This window comes from Mastigoproctus giganteus, chromosome 1 (genome assembly GCF_048544385.1).
Source record: "Mastigoproctus giganteus isolate SK-2022 chromosome 1, ASM4854438v1, whole genome shotgun sequence".
NCBI lineage: Eukaryota > Metazoa > Arthropoda > Arachnida > Uropygi > Thelyphonidae > Mastigoproctus > Mastigoproctus giganteus.
In genome coordinates this window covers 163,506,769-163,519,440 of record NC_143575.1, presented here as the reverse complement: position 1 = coordinate 163,519,440, position 12,672 = coordinate 163,506,769, and the positions used below count along the sequence as shown (strand labels likewise).

General features: G+C 37.1%; 1 protein-coding gene across 2 annotated transcripts in view; it reads right to left on the bottom strand.

Annotated features, from left to right (window-relative positions):
- The window catches only part of LOC150091231 (adenylate cyclase type 1-like), an 845,725-nt gene that overhangs the window by 180,922 nt on the left and 652,131 nt on the right, over positions 1-12,672 (bottom strand). The gene's annotated exons all lie outside the window — the stretch shown is intronic.

The window sequence follows — 12,672 nt, the reverse complement described above, 5'->3', positions numbered from 1 at the left end:
TTAGCTCTGCAGTCAAACATCGGGGAAGGAATTTTGCCCCACTTATAGAGAAGGTCTGCACATCTACCATGCCGTGTTCGTGCCCTGTTTAATGCTAGCCACATCCAACAAGGCTGGTCATAACCAGGTGGTGTTTCAGAGTTGGCATGATATGACATTGAGGAGGGGAGTTTTGTAGCCACTCTTGCGTGAAGGTTGAAATTGGCTTGTTGCAATGTTTTAGCCATCAGGATTGGTGGATGTCTGGAACAGAGCCTGTTTATTCCTAAGTCTCGAATGTCGGGGTTTGTGGATAGTTCAAGATTGTCTATTATTTTTCTGTATTCTCTGATGAGGACACATTTTCTTTGGAGGTCTACTGGCAGGATGTGGCTCAAGACGGGTAGCCAAAAGGAAGGGGTGAACCTAACTGTTCTGGTTATGATGTGTATGGTGTTATTTAGCTGTACATCCACTTTTGTTAGGTGGTTACTGTTAAGCCAAACTGGAGCACAATACTCAGCAGCTGCATAGACAAGACCGAGAGCTGGCGAACATAAGGTCGAGGCAGAGGAGCCCCACGTGGTACCACATAGCTTTTGCTGAATGTTATTCCTTGTTTTCAGTTTTGCTGCAGTCCTTGTCAAATGTTCGCTGAAAGACAATGTTCTGTCTAGTGTGACACCCAAGTATTTCGGATATTTGTTGTGGTTAAGACGGGCATCCTTGAAGTGTATGTTCAGTTCTCTAGTTGGAATCTTATTATTGAGATGGGAGCAAGATGCCTCAGTCTTGGCTGCACTAGGTTGGCACCTCCACTTGAGAAAGAATTTTCTCAAGTGGAGGTGCCAACCTTATCCACCTTGAGAAAGAATTTTCTCAAGGTGGATAAGGCCAGTTGTTAAAATCCCTTCTGTTTTTTCAACTGATTTGTGTCTTGTTGCTAGTGCCCAATCATCTGTGTAGCCAAACTTTCTGGAGCGAGTCTCAGGCATGTCTGCAGGCCTTGGGGTAGGCCATTGCTGAGTTTCTTTTTATTGCTCAATGTGTGTCCCATTATCACCTGGAAAGTTCTATTTGTGAGCATGTTATCAATAAGTATGGCAGTTTTTTGCAGGGTATCATACAGAGTATTTTATATATTAAGCCATGTCTCCAAACAGTGTCATAAGCTGCAGTTAGATCAATGAAGACCACCAAGGTTTTCAGTTGTTTTTGAAACCTTGCCTTGATGTGTGTGTTAAGGCAAGGACTTGATATACACAGCTTCGGTTTGGGTGGAATCCTGCTTGCTCGATGGGAATTTTTTCAAGTATTTTGGAGCTGATCCTGTAGAGTAGCCTTCCAAGTTCTGCATAAATATCAGCTTGTAAAAAGTGTAAAGTTTTTTCTACAGCTTTAAAAATTATATTGTGAACAAGGCAAACTACTCCAAACTGAAAGCTACACTTCAGTTTTTTCAATCTCCTAATTTTTTCTGAAGAACTATCAACAACTAATATTCCTTCCTGTACAAACTAAACCATTATGGGATTTAAAGTGAACTATTAATGTGGTTTACCATATTTTCCAGTGCACAAGACACTTGCAGCAATGTCTTTATGTTTAATCATAGCTAGATCACATGCAGCAAAGACAACAAAACTGAATTTAACAGCAAGTCAGTTTTAATTCTAGGAGGCCTTAGCTAACTGCAGTTATTAGACATGTCAATTAAAAATTAAAAAAACCATTTAAAGTATTCATGTGCAAGGAGTTGACAAATGGATTGAGGAATCAAAACACAATCTGAAACCAAAGGACAAATGAAGTAACCAACCATTTTCCATAGGGTTAAAACTTAAGTGAGAATCAGTGAAACATGACACATTTGTTATATCTTCCAAAAATGTGAAATTAACAATGTCCTTGATGGCTCTGAAGATGGTGTATTTTTTGAAGAGTGTGAAAATTCAAACCATAACATTAGTAATGCGAATGTGCTAACAGCAACATGTAATTGGTGTTATACGATAAGTAAAATCTTCATTTTACACTGAAGATTTACATAAAAATTTTCCATCTAAAACTTATGCATCTTATGTTCTGGTGAATCCTATAATCTGGAAAACGCAGTATATTTATAGTATGCTTCAATCTATTGCAGTCAAGGGCATCTACAGATGATCTGTGTTATCTCTAATTCCCTCCCCTACCCCTGTACTGTAATTGAGGATGATACACCATCCTCAATTACAGTACAATTCAGTGAGGGTGAACCTTTTTCAGTCTGCATGCCAAAAATAAGATGAAACAAATTAATTTTCACAAATCACAGGAGGGAAAAAACTAACCAAAGTTGAAAATGGTCTTTGACAGTGATGTTATAAACTTGAAAGTAATAACACTTGAAAATTTCTATTAAGGACTTTGTTTCTAAAATGGTTTTCACTGCTATATATGACTAATAGACATAAAATATATTTGCCTTCATACAGAAAATTCTTTGCTACTGTATAAACTATTTATGAATAGCTGTTTCCAGCATATTTTCCTATTCATGTTGTTTGTACCACTGGTTTTCTATTGCTAATGTAGTGCATTTGCCACTTGTCCCCTGTTTGTGGAGGTGTGGTCTGGTTCAAATCTCATCAGAAGCAAGGAATTCTTAAAAGCCTCCTCAGAGATACTGTTAAGCATATTCAGGTAAAGAGTATAAATTTCTCTACATGAGTTACTCTAGGTTTCTCAGCTCACATAACATGCAAATTTTCCTGTGACCACACACATACACTGGTATAGACATAATATACAATAAAAAAGATCATAGGTATTATATGAACTGAAGTCATGTAATCAAAATAGTCAGTGAGCTAAGAAAATTCCTGTTTAGTTAAACTCCTGAAGACTTGTTCTTGAATAACAGGTACAGTGGAACCTCTATATTCATAATTAATCCGTTCCTGAGGGACGGACGAATACTGAATCAGACGAATATAGAATCAATTTTTTCCATAGGAATTAACTTAAATTGGAATAATCTGTTCCCAGCCCCGAATCTGATACATAAATAAATAAAAATTGAAGAGGAGGAGGAAAGGAATTATATATTGTTTAGAAGGGGAGTCACGTTCCATTAAAACATCAGATACTCTAACTCCAATTCTGGTGATCGATGTCTTTTTTGTCCCTTTCCCAATGATTCACTAGCACTCGATTTAGCAAAGAACTTGTCCAATGTTGTCTTTTTTTTTTTAATTTTCCAAAAGTAGCCAATCACATTATCATTGAATGAATTTATATTTTGATTAACTACAGCAATGTTCGGGTGCCACTTCTCGACCATACTCTGCGTTTTGGTCCAATTGGACAGAATTTCCTTAATGTTAGCAGTTGGGATGCTGCCTTTACTTGGCCCTTCCTCCTCTGATGAAATTTCCTCCACTGCTTCAGCTTCCTGTTCTTTATGAAGGTCCAACAGTTCTTCTATGGTGAGTTCCCTTCTGTGGTCCTCCACCAATTCCTCTACATCCTCACTATCAACCTCCAATCCCATGGACCTGCCTAGAGACACAATTTCATCAACAACAGGCAATGACCTGCTGATTCATGGGTTGGATTAGAGGAGTTGTGTTTGGTGGTAGATATTTAATGCGAATAAAGCTGTATTCTCTGCCAAATCGTCTTCCAAGCCAGGGGGATGAGCAGGAGCATTGTCCAAAACCAAGAAGGCCTTTACAGGTAAATTATAACTTTCTAGATAAGCTTGCACACTTGGGGCAACACTTCGTGAATCCACTCCAGGAAAAACTGTCTTTTTACCCAAGTCTTACTGTTAGCCCTCCACATCACATTTAGTTTACTTTTTATGATATTGCTCTTCTTAAAACTGTAGGATTTTCTGAATGATAAATGAGCAATGGTTTAATTTTTCTGTCCCCACTAGCATTACCACACAGCAAGAGTGTTAATCTGTCTTTCGTTGGTTTGTGTCCGGGCAATGTTTTTTCCTCTTTTGTGATGTAGGTTATTATAGGCATTTTTTTTCCAGAATAGGTACATAGATTACAAAAACTATGTAGACATTGAGGGATAAATCCCTCGGTGTCTACATAGTTTTTGTAATCTTCAATAAACTTTTTAGCATCTTCTGCATTCGAGCTTGAAGCCTCTCCGTGCCCAACTATACTATGAATACCTGTTTGGCTTTTAAATCTTTCGAACCAGCCTCTACTTGCCATGAAATCATCACTGGTTCCTGGGTTCTTTTGCTGCAGGTCATCGTATAACTGCCTTGCTTTTTTGCCGATGATAGATTCTGAAATACTATCACCAGCCATTTGCTTTTGAGTAATCCATACTGATAAAAGATTTTCCATGTCTTCATACATTTGTGATCTTTTAGCAGCAAAAATTTTTACACCTTTTGCAACATCAGCCGCTTTAATTGCTTCTTTATTTTTAATTATGCTGCTTACCGTAGTTCTCGGCACATTAAATTCTAATGCTAAGTTGGAAACACATGTTTCACTTTCAAACTTAGGAATGATTTCTTTTTTCAATTCAATTGTGGTTCTCACAGCTTTCCTTTTTGGTTGTTTTTCTTCACTACAGTTTTTTGGGGCCATGGTCACTTCTTTTTACAAAGATAACTGCAAAAAATTGGAAAATTTAAAAAAAATTCAAAGAGAAAATAACAGGCGATGCGCACTGAATGATCACACAAGGCAGACTGCTGGGCTATCACACGGGGCTGGCTGACTGCATGGGCAACTGCAAGAGGCTAGAATGACCATGGTGGGTGACTTTTTGTGATGAATATTTGGACAAATATCGGAGCATTTTTTTGCCAAAAAAATGTGACGAATATTGGATTTGACGAATATATGGGCTGATGAATATAGAGTTCCACTAATTAACATATCAGAAAAGCTGCCTGTGGTTAATTAGAATATATGCCTGTTATTCACCAGTTATTATTATTAGTAGTAGTGGCAAATGATACAAGCTTATACAGCATCAGCAATTAAAAAAAAAACAAAAAAAAAAAAACACCTCATCTGTCCATTCCATCTAATAATTTGTCTAATTAATTAAATTTATTCAAACTAACCACTTCTACAACATCAGATGGAAGTTTATTCTGACAATGAATCACTCTCTATCTGCACATTTATCTTGCAACCACCTTTGTCAGTTTTAAGTCCTCTTATATGTGCTGTCTGAGAAAGAGTAAGTTAGTTAGTTAGTTATTTGGTTTTTAGGAGCATTAGCAACTAAGGCCATATTGCTCCGGGATATGTGGTGGTCATTCCCTGACCTTTCCGCATCCTCCATATTTGGTGGTGATGGGCTCGAACCCTGGTTTAATCAAGAAGCGTGTGCTGCGCACTGCTGCTCCTTCCCACCTGGCTACGGAGGCGCCCAGAAAGAGTAAGGATGCCATTAGTATTTAATTTACATTTAAAGCCTTAAGCACTTCAATCATGTCTCCTCACAAGTGCCTAGTTTCGAAGTACTGACATTTTCAGAACCGAGTCTTTTATGGGCAAGGGTACCCTTTTGTGTCCTTGACTAATCTTTGCTTTTCTCTGCACCTGTTCCAATAATCTAAATCCTTCTTAACTCCTTCAGTGGCATTGAAGGGGTTAAGAAGTGACAGATGACACTATGACAAAATTAGTCACATGTATGACTACTGTCATCCATTATAAAAAAAATTCATTTTTGCATTTGGGAATTTCTTCCTTTATAATCTCATTACAGGTGTTTTTGATAATATATTCAGTTACTCAATGTGAAGCTTTTAAGTTTCTACGATTAAAAGTGCTGCCTTAAATAACTGAGTCAGCTGATGCACAATGCTGATAGAAAAATTTTACCATTTCACTAATGTTAAACAAGGAGTGAAGATGGTGGTGGATGCTGATGGAGTTCCATCATATGGCTATATATATATGTGAAATGCTTAAAAATAGTAACAAGTTATTTTTGTGGCATAATGCATAGGTAAATCAAAATGGAAAATTATAAAAATCTAAACACTTCAGCTTAGCTGGAGCAGAGTGAAACCTGTCTTTCATTTCTTGAAGAAATACACATGATTCACTGACATATCATAGCACTTCTTATTCTACTTTTTCAGTAAATGAGTTGCTGTTCTTCTCCACTTCAACTTCATACCCACATTCACTATAACAAAGAAAGAAATCCTGTCACTGAATAAGTTATACAAGAGCCACAGAATTTCTTAAAATTATCTGTTATAAAAATTAAAGACAGATTTCTTTCTAAGCAAGTTGAAGTGCTCAGATTTTCATTATTCTCTCCAAAATACTAACATTGCATTTTATTACAGTAGAATTATAAAAGACAGTATCTGTAAGTCAAATAGGAAACTTAGGAAGATGCAAATTTAATTTCTGCTACATTATGAAATACTATTATTATTACAGACCATGTTCAAAACAACAGATATTTATAAAAAAAAAAAATAACTATTTAATGACATAAGCTTTTTCAGCTGAATTTTATTAGTCAGTGAGGATAAAATGATTTTGATTCAGTTATGATTGTTGAAACAGTTTACACACACATCACCAACCAGTGACATCTGGTTGCAGCAGATTTGTGGTCACTACTTCCGATACCATCAGTTTGGCAGCACTGTCTCCATCTTCAGAATTATTTAGTTCCAGGGATGTTAAAATCTAGCATGAGCTCTAGAACAAACAGCCTCACTGAGCCCATCTTCCACCTTCAATTTTTCTTTTCTGTAATTTGTGACTGTGGTCAGGGATCCTATTCAACACACAAACACAGCATGACTAAGAACCCAGAATGTTCCTCTCCTCTCCTCTCAATGCCTCTGCCAGCCAATGTCTCTACTTATTTCACAATCTGTAATTAATCCATTCTAACAGTTGTTTCAACCCAGCATTAAAATTCATATACACTAATTCATCTACAATGCTACATGGCAACATCTATTTAGTATTAGACAGACAGTGTAAGGAAGCCACAGAATTTTGCTGTGCCAGCCAGAAAAAAAAATGTCAAAAGATAATAAGAATATAAACAAATTACACACTTCTCTCCTCATGTAGATATTTATCCAATTGACCACTGAATTTCTTCAAATTATCACCTGCAGACTGGTTCTAGTCATCAACAACTCACTGGACTAAAAGAAAAAAACTTTCTACAATCTAATATAAACCTATTCCCATGTAATTTGAATTTATGGCCTCTAGTTCTGTTAGTTCTGGAATTATTTATGGGGTTAGTAATATGAATGAAGGCATTCATTTTACTAACTCCTCTGAGAGACTTATAAACTTCAAATCAGTTCCTCTCTAAGGTTGACTAACTGCCAAGCTTTCTCTTGGACATCTAATTAAAGTCTTTCCTTGTATGGTCATTCTTCTGCTAATTCAAGTTGACTGTCTTTGGACCCTTTCAAGAAGCTTGCCTTCTTTTATATGAGATTTCCAAACACGGACAGTATTCCGAGTGCAGACACAGGGGAAATATGTCTGACCTAGCTCCACAGACTATTGATCAATAAATCATTGAGAGGATGCTATAGATTTTTCTTGTTGTTAGTTTTATTAGCTATATGGTGCAAGGAAGCCTGAGGCTTATGCTGCAACAGCTAAAAAAAAAAAAATCCCGAGTTACCCTGAGAGAGAGAGAGTTGTTGTTATTTGGTTTTTAGGAGCATTAGCAACTAAGGCCATATTGCTCCAGGAATATGCGGTGGTCATTCCTTGACCCCTCCGCATCCTCCGTATTTGGTGGTGACGGGCTCGAACCCCAGTCTAATCAAGAAGCGTGTGCTACGCACTGCTGCTCCTTCTCACCTGGCTACGGAGGCGCCAAGAGAGAGAGAGTGAGAGAGAGAGAGAGTCAGAAGTAAAAAGGAATCACCAAGAAAGAGAAGAATGATGATATCTAGCTCAGGACACTGTATTTATGCTGGTCAGAGAAATTCACATCTGTCTGTATCACAACTATCAGATTCTTTTCTTCCTTCACTGTTTTTATTTCAACTGCACTAAGTGGCAAGTTATTTTGGGATTGCTATTCTCCAAATATAATACATCACATTTTTGCTGAATTAAAACATAGCTACCATTTTTCTGACCATTGTTGAAGCTTCTTCAAGTCATTGGCACTGATCATTAATGACTCTCCCAATCTTTACATCATCTGCAAATTGTGACGTCTTGTATGCTTTCATCGATGTCATTATGAAAACCACAAACAACTGATCCCTGTGGGATCACAATTCTGACATTATGTCTATCTGAATAATATCCATTAATCACAACCCTCTGCCTTCTGCCTACAGCCATCCTGCGATCCATCAAAAACCTTTCCAACATGTTCCAGCTTAGAGAGTAACCTCTCACAAGAGACTGAGTCAAATTCCTTGCTATAATCCAAATATACAATGCTGAAATTGATCGATACATCCAGCTCATGAGTAACTGTGTCAGAATTACTTACCAGGTTGTTAAACATGATTTTCTCTTAACAAAACCATGTTGTGTGTCCCTTTGGAATGCCATTTCTATCTCAATGTCCCTAAATGAAATAACCATGTGATTAGTATAGGCACATGATGCAAGAAAGAAAGCTTATATAGCATCAACCAAAAAAAAAAAAAAAAAAAACCCTTCTCATTTCACCCATCCACTCTCTCCAAATGTTTCTTTAGTTCTGCCTTGAATCTATATAAGCTATCAACTTCTACAATAACAGATGAAAGTTTGTTCCAGCAATCAACCACCCGATGGCTAAAGACAAACTTCCGCACATTTATACTACAACTGTCTTTCCTCAATTTGAATTTATGCCCTATCAGGTGATTATTATGAGCAAGAGGAAGAATCCTATCAGCATTGAGCATGCGCAAACCATTCTAGGCTTTATACACCTCAATCAGTTCACCTCGCAAGTGCCTAGTTTCCAGACACTAATTTGCAAAACTTAAGCTTTTCTTCACAAGAGCAACCCTTTGTTCCATTCACTAATCTTGCTGCCCTTCTCTATACTCGTTCCAACAGCTATACATCTTTCTTAAAATGAGGCCCCCAGACCTGTATACAGTACTCAAGGTGTGACTATTGCCTTATACAAGGGGATAATAACCTCCTTATCCCTGCTAGAAAAATTCCTGTATATCATTGACAAGACACCATGAGCTGCTCTTGTAGACTGTCTGCACTGCTCAGAAAACTTCATATCTGCCTGGACAATTAGCCCCAGGTCCTTTTCATTCTCTACCACTGTCAGTGTAGTACCACACAGCTGATACATTACTATGGCATTAATGCTTCCCATATGCAGTACATTACATCTGTCAATGTTAAACTTCAGTTGCCACCTCTCAGCCCACCTGCTCAACTTTTCTAGATCCTGTTGCAGCAGCGTACTTTCATTAGTGTCATTAACAACCCTGCCAACCTTCGTATCATCTGCAAACTTGGACATTAAGCCTGATATGCCATCATCAATAAATACAGAAAACAACAGTGGACCCAACACTGTACCCTGGGGAACTCCACTAATAACATTAGTCCACTAAGAGCAGTGTCCATTGACACTGCTCTTAGTAGCAAATTGCTGCTATGGATAAAGCCTTTATCCATAGCAGCAATTTGCCCCCAATGCCACACTGCTCCAATTTGTGCAGCTGTTCCACATGCAACAGTATCAAAAGCCTTTCTAAGATCCAAATATATGATATCAAAATTATTCTTTGCATCCAGTTCCTTTGTGACCACTTCATAGTATCCAATAAAATTGGTCAGACAAGACTTCCCCTTAAACCCATGCTGTGTCCAAGCTATAATTGAAATCTTGTCTAGATGATCCTGCAATGCTTCTTTAACCAGTGCCTCCATTAATTTTCCTGGAACAGAAGTTAAACTAATAGGTCTGTAATTACTTGTGTCGCCCTTTGATCCTCCTTTGTGGATGGGGTCACATTTACACATCTCCAGTCCATGGGTACCTCCCCTGAGTCCAAGGAAGCTCTCATAATTATGGCAAAGGGTTTACTTACTTCCTTTGCTGCCTCCTGTAATATAACTGGATAGATTTCATCCACCCCAGGTGCCTTTCTTATATTTATATTCAACAATTTCTCCTCCACTTCACTCTCAGTTATTACAAGGTCATCTAGCTTATTGCCAGAGTTTAATACACCTCTGGCATTCCCCGCTCTGAATATCTCCTCATGTGTAGATGCAAAATATTCATATAGTTTGTTTGTTACCTGAGCAGGATTATCAACAGTTGAACCATCGATATCAAGTGGACCAATCTTATTCATCCCCTTCCTTCTAGAGCAGTGGTGTTCAGCCCACGGCCCATGAATAATTTTTATAAGGCCAGCGCTGAAAGGTGAACTAAAACAGCATCGATCGCCAATGCGTGTACAGGCATGCAAGCATTCAGCTCGACTGTATCAAACAGGTACATGTGGTTCAGTGCTGTCATATGAATGCTAAATACAGTTATGTATTTTGATATAGCTTGGTCATTGCATTGAATTGATTATTAATTTGTATTGAATTTAAAAAAATCATTCTTAAAAATGTTCCAAAAGGAAAAAATCGATTTGGAGTGTCATTTTTTTTTTTTTTTTTTTTTTTTTTTTTTTTTGGTAGTTGTTGGTGCATAGGCTTCTGTGGCCATAATGCACCTCCCAATGTTTTTGCAGTACTTTGATCCAAGCCCAAGGCAGGAATCGAACCCGCGACCTTTGGGTTGCCAGGCAGGCACTTTACCCACCCAGCTAGCCCAGTCGGCTTGGAGTGTCATGTTTTTGATCCAAGGTGGGCTGAAGACTATGTCTTCACTGATTACCACAAAAAAGCAGTGTGTTTGGTGTGTCAGGAGATTGTGTGAGTTTTTAAAGAATATAATTTAAAATGACACTGATTCCAATCATAAATCTTATGATCAACATAAAGGATTGCTGCGAAAAGAAAAGTGTTCAAAGTTACAAAACAAATTAAGAAAACAACAAAACATACTGAAAACGTATCAGTCAAGAAATTTATGTGCTGTACGTGCCAGTTATCAGATTGTACATTTGATCGCTTTTGAAAGTAAACCGTTCAATGATGGTGAATTTGTTAAGTGTTGTTTGTTAAAAATTGTGGAAGAAATTTGTCTGGAGAAATGAACAACGAACAATAAGTTTGTTGAGACATTAGTTTGTCTCAACAAACAATTATGAGAAGAGTAAAAGATATCGGAAAGAATCTGTTCGAACAATTTTTGAAAACATAAAACAAATGAAATATTTCGGTGTGGCACTGGATGAAAATATGATGTAAATGACGCAGCCCAACCTCTCATCTTCATATGTGGAATTAATGATAATTTTCTACCAGTTGAAGATTTAGCTGATCTACAGAGTATGCGTGGAACAACTACAGATGAAAATCTTTTTGAAAATTTTTGCCAATCTATCGAAAAGTTAGGATTAAATATTAAAAACCTGGTAGGAGTCTTAACTGGCAGTGCAAAAAATATTATTGGTAAAAACATTGGGCTTATAGGTAAAATAACCAAGGAAATGATAGATATCGGAGCTGAAACTCCGATTGGAATTCACTGCATTGTGCATCAAGGAGCTCTTTATAGGAAAGTACTGGATCTCCAACACATTATGAACGTGATTATTTCAACTGTAAATTTTACAAGATCACATGTTCTTAAAGTGGCTGTTGAAACATCACCGAATGTTTCAACATAGAAAAAGGGAAACCAATAAAACAACTATCAAATATGGAGTGGCTGTTTGATCTTGCAATTCATACATACATTTCTAGTCATTTAAATGCTCTTAATTTAAACTTACAAGGGAAAGGAAAATTGGTCTGATTTGTTTGGTGACATCAAATCATTTCAGAATAAGTTGCTATTATTTAAATCCCAGTTGAGCAAGACAATTTAGTTCACTTTGAATGTTGTACTGAGCTAAAGGAGAAACATATTTCCAAAGAATCGTTGCCTTTCGTTATTACAATTACTTTTTGACAAGTTTGAAAGTTGATTTTCTGATATAAAATCCCATGAAAAAACATAAGCTTTTGTTTGAGAACCCATTTACTTCTATAGCTGAAAACTACAATCTCAGATTGCAACTTGAAATTATTTAAAAATAAGTAATGAGACTGCAAAAATAAACTATTTGAATTCTACAAGGCCTTCCCATCTGAAGATTTTCTGCTAATAAAAGAAAATGCCATGAAAATGGCTACTTTGTTCAGATCAATGTAAGTTTGCAAGCAGATTTTTTTTTTCACTCGTAAAATCGAATAAATATTTAAAAAGAAACAGAATAACAGATGAGCATTTTTTTTTTTTTTTTATGAAACCTCAAACATGAGAGGTATTAGAACCTATAGTACTTAGTACCGTGCATGGGTTGGAGGTTGAGAAGACGAAAGAAGATATTTATTGACATTAGATGTGAACTTCTGTAGACTGTAATTTTCAGGACGGTTGTTCCAGAAAATGGCAGTTGAATGAATAAATGAAGAAGATAAAAAGTTGGTTCTGTGTGTTTGAAGTTGGACAGTAAATGGATGTTGGCTGGTGACGGCACGTGTTGGGACTGTTTTGAAAGAGAGGGCGGGAATGATAAGAAGCCAATTCAGAAGAACAGTGCCCACGGAAGTATCTGTAGAA